We start from the raw sequence: 8,874 nt of genomic DNA, 5'->3' as shown, positions 1-8,874 counted from the left end.
GGGAATCAAGGATGGCAAAACAAAAGGCAAGGTATGCAGGACATAAGAATTGGGAAATTATTTGCTGAGAACATGTATGTTGATGTGCTTGATTGAGTCAATGCACAGGGTATTTTGGATGGAAAATTCATTTGTGTGTTGTGATGGAAAAAAAAATTATAATAAAAAATAAATTATAAAAAATAAATAAATAAATAATCAGTGTAATTTTACACCATTTTGCCAAATATGGATGACTAAAGCATACAATTTCATCCGTTTTATCAACACAGCTGTTAAAGAGATTTACAGGAATGGGACCAACAGTTAGCGTACTGGCTATGTCGCTGGACTCTCATGTAGTCAAATCCTGGACCCGGGGACTTAAACTCAAGACAGGCACATATGTGTGCATGCCCAGGAGCTCGAGAGGAGAATGGAGAAGAGATTGCAGTGTGGCCATCCTTCCTGGGGAGTGCTTTCTAGCTTTCTGTCTCTCTGACTTTCTAAAGAGCGCACGCGCCCTATAGTAAAAACCTCTCAAAAAAAAAAAAAAGATTTACGGGAACAGTGGATGGCATAATGGTTACATCGCTGGCCTACATAGTGGGCCACGTTTCAAATTCCAGACCTGGTGGTTTCAAACTCACATCGGGTGTGTGCGCATGCCCAAAATCCCAAGAAGAGAATGGAGAAGGATTTGAGGCATGGCCATGCCTCCTGGGGGAGGGAGGGATTTCTCGCTTTCTGTCTCTGTCTCTCCAGTGAGCACATGCATCCTATAACAAAAAATCTCTCAAAAAAAAAAAATTGCAAAAATGTAAAAATACCAGGGCTGGCAGGTGGCGTGGTGGTTAAGGGTGCTGGACTTCCACCTGATCCACCACAGTTTGAGTCCCAGACCTGGCAGCTCTCTCTCGCCTTCTCTCACTTTGTCCTGCTCTGGTTAAGTTAAAATAAATAAATTTAAATAATTCTTTTTCCTTTTTTTTACAATTTTTTTTTTATTTTTAAGAATTTTCATTCATTTATTTTTTAATTTGACCAGAAAGACACAGAGAGAGTGTGAGAGAAGGAAAGTGAGAAAGTAAGCCACCAGGTCCGGGACTCGAACTGTGGTCAACCATGTGGGAGTGTCCAGCGCCTTAACCACCACGCCACCTGCTGGTCCCTAAAATAATTCTTAAAAAAATAAATTTAATGTAAAAATACTACATTGTTCTCACTAAAGTGTTGTTTTGGAAGTATAGTTATTTCTTATAAAAATACTATTTATATTAATATGTAATGGACTGATTCACGTTTTGTTTTCCTAACTTGCCAGAGGAGCAGGTATGCTCTTAAGGGAAGGAGGGGGAGGGACACGAACCCAGAACCCTCCCATGTGGATCAGCCTTACAGACTGTTGCATTTTACTACCATGCCACTATGTGACTGCAATTCTGCATTTCTAATAAGCTCTTAAGCAGTGCCAGCGCTGTTGGTATTCAGGCCACGGTTTAGCCGACAGTTCACCTCCGCTCTCGCAGGCATCTTGAACCATTGTTATCTAACGTGGTCATTTTCCTCTATCAATACTTAAGTACTCTGATTCTAACTGAAAATATTTTTGAATAGCTTCATCCGTGTCCCATTTCACAGTCTGAATCGTCGTTCCACCTCTATTTTTGGTTAAGTTCCTCACTGACAGCAGGAACTGCCTTCAGACATCGCAGTCCTTCCTCCCTCACCTAAACCGCAGGTATTTGGGGTTGTCACGAGGGGGCGCTCCGCTAATCAACAGTCCAGACTCAGCGGCAGTCTCAGTACAGTCACGGAAGTGTACAATTACAGGAACATTCTTAAAAAGCAGTAGGAACGGGAGAATGAAAAGCAGGATGCCAAGTTACATGCACTGAATGGGCCCTGGCAAGGATCGTGGGCTGCAGGGACCACCAGTTTTACCCGTGACCTCTTTTCCCCAAATTTCTTACAAATATAGCCAAACATTGCAAGTTAGTACTGAATGATGCACTTGCTTGAACCTTGGCAATGTGCAGCACATTTGCGGCTACACAGCCTGGTCCTGTTCTTCACGCAGATCTGTGAGTGAAGGCACAACTCAGACCCCCACTGGCTTCACTGTGCTCATCATGGGGGAGTCCAGCACCTTCATGGATCTGACGAGTCAAACTTGTTTTTATTATTTTGTTTTAACTAAAGCTTTTGCCACAAAGTGCATGCACTCAACAGAAAGAAAGAGACAGTGAGAGGGAAAGGGAGAAATCACTCCCCAGGAGGGATGACCACACTGCAATCCCTCCTCCTCCATTCTCTTCCTGGGATTCTAGACACACATGCACGCCTGGCGTGATTTTCAAGCTGCAGAGTCCAGGACTCAAACCAAGTTCGGCCATGTGGAAGTCCAGCACCTTAACCGCCACATCATCTACTGGCCCCGTATCAAACATCTTTGCTCCATCCCTCCATGCCCTTGCCTTGTTAGGGCAAGAGGGACGTTATCCAGCAAGGAAGCCAGAGCCCAGCTCACTCTGAAATACAGTGTGTATGTTGAACTGGGTTCCGCTCAATGTTGACACGTCGAAAATCTAACCCCCAGAATCTCACAAACTGACTTTATTTGAAGATAGACTCTTTGCAAAGGTGATCAAGTTAAAATGAAGCCAGTAGACCCTAATCCAATATACCTTGAAATTTAGGGACAGACACACACACAGGGAGGAAGTAGAGCCAAGAGTGATGTATCTGCAAGCTGAGCAGCTCCAAAGATCGCCAGCAACCTGCAGTGGCCAGGAGAGAGGTGTGGGGTGGGTGCTTCTTCACAGCCCCTCGAAGGAAGTAAGCTTACTGTCTGTAGTTGAGAGGAGACCCGAATGAGATGTCTGGGTTGTAGTCAAGGTCAGAGTTGAAATAACTTCTCTCTGTGGGAAATACAGACGGCATCCTATTCATAAACTTCTTCACCATTCACTTAGCATATCTCCTCCTGAGAATTCAGTCCCCGCCACGACTGCTATCAGAAAGAAAGCCTGTTAGAAACAGACTAATGCTTTGTAGCTCAAGCGCCAAAGCCAGGCTACTTAGGATCGAATTCCAGGCCTGTCGTTTTCCAGCCATGTGGCTTAGAATTAGCTATTCTATTTACTTATTTTCATCTGGAAAATGAACACGACACAAATGCCAGCATCTTAGAGTTCAGGAGAGTGAACTATTAAAGGTATATGAGAGGCCTAGTAAAACGTTCATGAAAAGCAGAATTAAAGTACAAGTTCATTGTGGTGCAAATAATGTTTGAAATCCATGCATAGTTTTTTCATAATATGCATTTTCCAGGAACTTTTGAAGACCCTTTGTATAAGCTGCCTAGTACTTTGTAAGCCCCTCCATAATTACAGGTTAATATCTGATACTAATTACAATTATCACTTGAACTAAGGCTGTAATATTTTTTTTAAAAGAATAGGTTCTCTTTTTTTATTTTATTTATTCATTTACTTTTAATTTGACAGAGAGAGACACACAGAGAGAGAGAGAAAGAAGGGAAGTGAGAAAGCAAGCCACCAGGTCCAGGACTTGAACCATGGTCAGCCATGTAGGAGTGTCCAGCACCTTAACCACCATGCCACCTGCTGGTCCCCAGGCTGTAATATATTTTAAAGCTTTATGTTCAGCATTATGAAGGCATAATGGACATAAAACTTGCATATACTCAATGTGTAGCTTTAGTCATTACATAATATATATGTGCTTCAAAACATCATGCAAAGAAAAATGTTTCATTTTACCAGTTAATATTTTTTAAATAATTTAAATATTCAAAGCGTGGGGCAAGCAGGTGGTGTAGCGGTTAAGATGCTGAACCCCCACATGGCCAACCGCGGTTTGAATCCTGGACAAGGCCTGATATTCATGTTGAGTGTGTGTGTGTACATGTCCAAAATCCTAGGAGGAGAATGGAAGAGAAGGGATTGCAGAGTAGCCATCTCCCCGAGGGATGATTTCTTGCTTTCTCTGTCTCTTTTTGTCTGTCTGGCGAACACATGCACCCTATAGCAAAAATCTAAAATAAATACATACATACTCAAAGTGTACAACATGATGTTTGGATCCCCTCAAAATACAAACATATCTGAAATGATTACCAATGTCAAGCTAATATACCTATGAACTCCCTAATCTTTTTTGGATTCTCACCACAAATTAAAAAAAAAAAAAAGGCAATGATAACTTTCAAACTGCTAAAGACCTGCTGGTAACTGCATGCTTAAGAGTAGATGCTGTCCTCTTTATCAGTCGTTTAAGACTGGATAGGAAAACACCTTGAAATAGATGACGTGTTGGGCCAGACTCCTGGCGTACTGCTTAAGGGAGCCAGACCCCACACAGCCAACCACAGTTCAAATTCCATCTCAGTGGCTTTGAAAAACCTGCCAGGCGCATGTGTGTGCTTGCCCCAAATTCCAACAAGATGGAGAAATGGGAGAGAAGGGAGGGCAGCAGGCCCACCTCCCAGTAGGGGTGGGTGCCATCTCTCCCTCTGCCCCTGTCCTTCTCTGGTAAGCACACACACCCTCTGGCAATTACAACATAGATAATGTGAAGAATTAAATATGATGTGATTATCCATACAATCTCTATGCTCACATAACAAAAAAATGCAAAAACTACAGCTTCTAAAAAGTTCACAGCCATTTTTGTCATCTGCAGGGCCATTTGACATTCTTAAGCAAGGATGTCTCTTTCTAGAACAGTAACTGCTAAGACAGGTTCTAAGCAGAGTATACCAATGTTGATAAAAATGACTTGGCTTGGGAACCAGCAGTTAGCGTAATGGCTATGTCGCTGGACTCCCACGTAGTTGACCACGGTTCGCGTCCCGGACCCGGTGGCTTAAAACTCACGCCGGGCGCGTGTGCGTGTGTGCCCAAGATCCCAAGAAGAGAATGGAGGAGAAGGGATTGCGGCGTGACCATCCCCCCTGGGGGGTGATTTCTCGCTTTCTGTCTCTATGTCTCTCTCTGTCTGTCTGGCGAGCGCACGCGCCCTATAGCAAAAAACCTCTCCAAAAAAAAAAAAATGACTTGGCTTAACCAGTGACACAATTCCAAAGGGAGGCTGCTTCCTCCCCAGCTTAGACCCACCTCTTACAAACATCAAAAGGAGCACTTAACCATTTTAAAGATGTCAGTATATACTGATGACGCAGAGTGACTTAGGACATAATAAGAGAAAAAAGCAAATTCACAATGGCATCTTTTGCAAATTCAAAATGATATATGTATTTGAGACCGTAAAGATACCTGGAAGGCATCACACATTACCTTTCCCAAATAGCCTTTCCTAACAAACCCAGGAATTCTCCTGCCTCTGCCCTTCTACACCCCTTCTAGAAGCTATCGGTGATTCACATGCCTATCAGAGTTTCAGGAGGTTTCTCAAGGGCCACAACAGTCAGGGAGGGGGGATTCAAGAATATAGGACCACAATTCCACCCCAATCCTTCCTTCAAACCACGTAATTCTCCTGTCATCTGTTGCAGACATTGGGCTTCTGCTACAAAAAAAGGTTTTCCATAGCTAAACTGAGTGTGAACACCACGGCCCTGTCACATGAAGTTGGTTCTTGCTTTACATGTAAGTTCATGTAACATTTTGGGTGATAAGGTCATGAAAGCACATCCTATCTCCCCAGAATGGCTACAAAGAATTGACAGGACCTTAGCCTCATGTCTTTGACCCACAGCTTCCAAAATGGCTTCATATTGGGTTATCAGGAAAGTCATGATTCATTCTTGCATAGAAAAATATGGGACCAGCAGGCATAGTGATCAAGGGTGCTGGATGGCCAACCGCAGTTCAAGTCCCAGAACTGGCAGCTTGCTTTCTCCCTTTCTCTCCCTCTCTCAGTCTCTCTCTCTCTCTCTCTCTCTCTCTCTCTGTCCCTCTCTGGTCAAATTTATATAAATAAAGTTAAATAAAATATTTTTTAAAAAAGAAAAACATGCCATGATTTTTCCAATGACCTAATAGATTCTTGTTGAATGATTGAAGAGTTCTTCAACTGAGACATCTCTGAGGGAGATTGTTAGATTGACCAACACTCTAGATTGGTCTACCAAAGAGTAAGACTCTGTAGTCTACAAATTTTCTTTGACTTCTCACATGACACCTGAAATTCTTTTTCACTATTTTTTTCCTACAACAAAGATATATCCTTTTCAGAAGCACTTCCCAAAGGTTTTCTTGTTGTTGTTTTTGTTTGTTTGTTTTGTTTTTTTAAGATTTTTTGCTATAGGGCATGTGTGCTCACTAGAGAGAGACAGAAAGTGAGAAACCACTCCCTGGGGGGTGGGGGGGGGTGACCACACAGTAATCCTTTCTCTTCCATTTTCTTCTCAGGATCTTGGGCATGTATGGACACGCGTCTGGCGTGAGTTTTAAGCTGCTATGTCTGGGACTTGAACCTTGGTCGGTGTGGGAGTCCAGTGATGTAACCATTACACCATCTTCTGGTCCCTCGAAAGTTTTTAACAACTTTTTTTTCTTTAGTTTTTATTTACTGCTTCCATGAGTGAGAAAGACAGAGACAACACCCCCCAACTGGCTCTTGTTGCTGCAGTTCACCCCAATGTCAGGCAGCCCTGGATCACGGGCACACTCAAGCCTGGCATATTACAGGAGAGCTCCCTTGTAAACCTGGAACCTCCCAATGGAGTCAGCCTCACAGAGCCATCACGTTCTACCACTGTGCCACCATCAGCATTAACAACTATTCTTCAACTTTTCTTTTTAAAAAGAATTATTTAACTTTATTTATCCATCCATGTATTTATTTATTTATTTATTTATTTTGATTTGACCAGAGATGGACAGAGTCAGCAAGAGAGGAGAGAGAGAGAAAGTAAGAAAGCAAGCCGCCAGGTCCAGGACTCAAACTGCGGCTGGCCATGTGGGAGTCCAGCCCCCTTCAAACAAATTTGATACCGTACCATGCTCAAAAGTAACTCCATGGCCTGAGCTTGGATTGGACTTAAAACATCAGACCTGAAGAGGAAGAGCTGTGCTGTCCAATACGAGAGCCGCTAGCCACATGTGGCTATCTGTTTAATAATTAAGTAAAATTTAAAACTGAGTCTCTTAGTTGTCCTAAGCACATTTTGAGTACTAAGCCGCCATGTGTGACCAGTGGCTACCCTATCAGATGGAACAGATATGAAACATTCCCACCATCATGAAATGGTATTTGATAACATTGATCTAGAGGCCACGGAGTGTATCATTTCATGAAGCACGCTCTGAAGAACACTAGCCTGGAAGATGCTATAATCTCACTAAATTAATCTGGAATATTCTGCATCCTAAATCCCCTGCCTTGCATATTAGAATTTTGATCATGTGAATCTCTAAGATTCAGGGTCTATCTTCAGACATCTCAATTTTAACCCTAACTCTGCCACTTATTAGCAATGTGATCTTGAGCAAGTTGCTCAACTTTACATTTCAGAAACTTCATTTGATACAAAGGAGTAACAGTACACCTTAGCATAGTCATGAGAGTGACAGGAGATAATCCATGAAAAACGTAACCAAATTCTTCCCAACATCTCGACAGATGTAACCTATAGTAACTATTTTCTTTCAAAGTTCAGAGAAATTCTCTTGGGACCAGCAGTTAGCGTAATGGCTATGTCACTGGATTCCCATGTAGTCAACTGCGGTTCAAGTCCCAGACCCGGTAGCTTAAAACTCACGCCGGGCACGTGTGCATGCGTGCCCAAGATCCCGAGAGGAGAATGGCGGAGAAGGGATTGTTTGTGGCCATCCGCGGGGGGGGGGGGGTGATTTCTCGCTTTCTGTCTCTCTGTCTCTCTCTGTCTGTCTGGCAAGCACACGCGCCCTATAGCAAAAACCTCTCCAAAAAAAGTCTAGAGAAATTCTCTTTAACTTTTAATCCAGTTCTTCCCAAATTTACAATCAAATTTTTAGAATATGTAAAAGAATACTAGCCTCCCACAAACGTCTACACCCTAAACCCAAAAGTCCGTGAATGTCACCTTATGTAGCCAAAGGAACTTTGCAGACTATTATTTTAGAGTTTGAGATGGGGAGAGTGTCTTGGATTACTCATGTGGACCCAATTTAATTACAAGGGGAAACCAGGAGGGTCAAAGTTAAGGAGGGGGAGCTGTAACAGCAGAAGCAGGGGTCAGAGATGGAGACAGCAGAAGATGCTGTGCTACCGCCTTTCCAGATGGAGGGAAGAGCCACGAGCCACGGAATATGCACAGCCTTTAAAAGCTGGAAAAGACAAGGAAACAGATTCTCCCCTAAAGCCTCCAGAAGAAACACAGCCTGCTGACACCTTGACTTTAGGACTTCTGACCTCCATAGCTGTAAGATGCTTTTTTTGTTTGTTTATTTGTTTAAGGGTTTTGCCATAGAGCATGTGCACTCACCAGAGAAGGACAGCGAGAGGGAAAGTGAGAACTCACCCCTCAGTAGGGGATAACCATGCTACAATAGTCATGCTTCTCCTCCGTCCTCCTCCTGGGATTTTGGAGACTGACGGACGGACATGGAAACACACACACACACACGGCATGATTTTCAAACCACCAGGTCCAGGACTCAAACCGTTACTGGCCATGTGGGAATCCACCACTTTAATCACTATGCCACCTAATGGCCCTCAATATACATTGTTTTAAGTAAGTTTATGGTAATTTGTTCCAGCCACAGTAAGAAAGTCCCATTGGGAGGCTGGTCTGCAGAGCTGGGACCAGAACAGAAACACAATTTCAGCTTAGCAACTAACCAGCTTTCTTTTTTCTTTTTCTTCCCCCACCCTCCTTTTTTTTTTTTTTTTTTTTTTCTGGCGTCCGGTCGTTGCCCTTTG

Source organism: Tupaia chinensis, unplaced genomic scaffold (assembly GCF_000334495.1).
Source record: "Tupaia chinensis unplaced genomic scaffold, TupChi_1.0 Scaffold000228_1, whole genome shotgun sequence".
Lineage (NCBI taxonomy): Eukaryota > Metazoa > Chordata > Mammalia > Scandentia > Tupaiidae > Tupaia > Tupaia belangeri.
Note: the sequence above shows the minus strand (reverse complement) of the source record.